Below are 248 nucleotides of genomic sequence, written 5' to 3' on the forward strand. Positions count from 1 at the left end.
GGTGGGTCTGTAGGTGGTGGGTCTGTAGGTGGTGGGTCTGTATGTGGTGGGTCTGTAGGTGGGTCTGTAGGTGGTGGGTCTGTAGGTGGTGGGTCTGTAGGTGGTGGGTCTGTAGGAGGTGGGTCTGTAGGTGGTGGGTCTGTAGGTGGGTCTGTAGGTGGTGGGTCTGTAGGTGGTGGGTCTGTAGGTGGGTCTGTAGGTGGTGGGTCTGTATGTGGGTCTGTAGGTGGTGGGTCTGTAGGTGGTGG

Source organism: Coregonus clupeaformis, chromosome 15, assembly GCF_020615455.1.
Source record: "Coregonus clupeaformis isolate EN_2021a chromosome 15, ASM2061545v1, whole genome shotgun sequence".
NCBI classification, from domain to species: domain Eukaryota; kingdom Metazoa; phylum Chordata; class Actinopteri; order Salmoniformes; family Salmonidae; genus Coregonus; species Coregonus clupeaformis.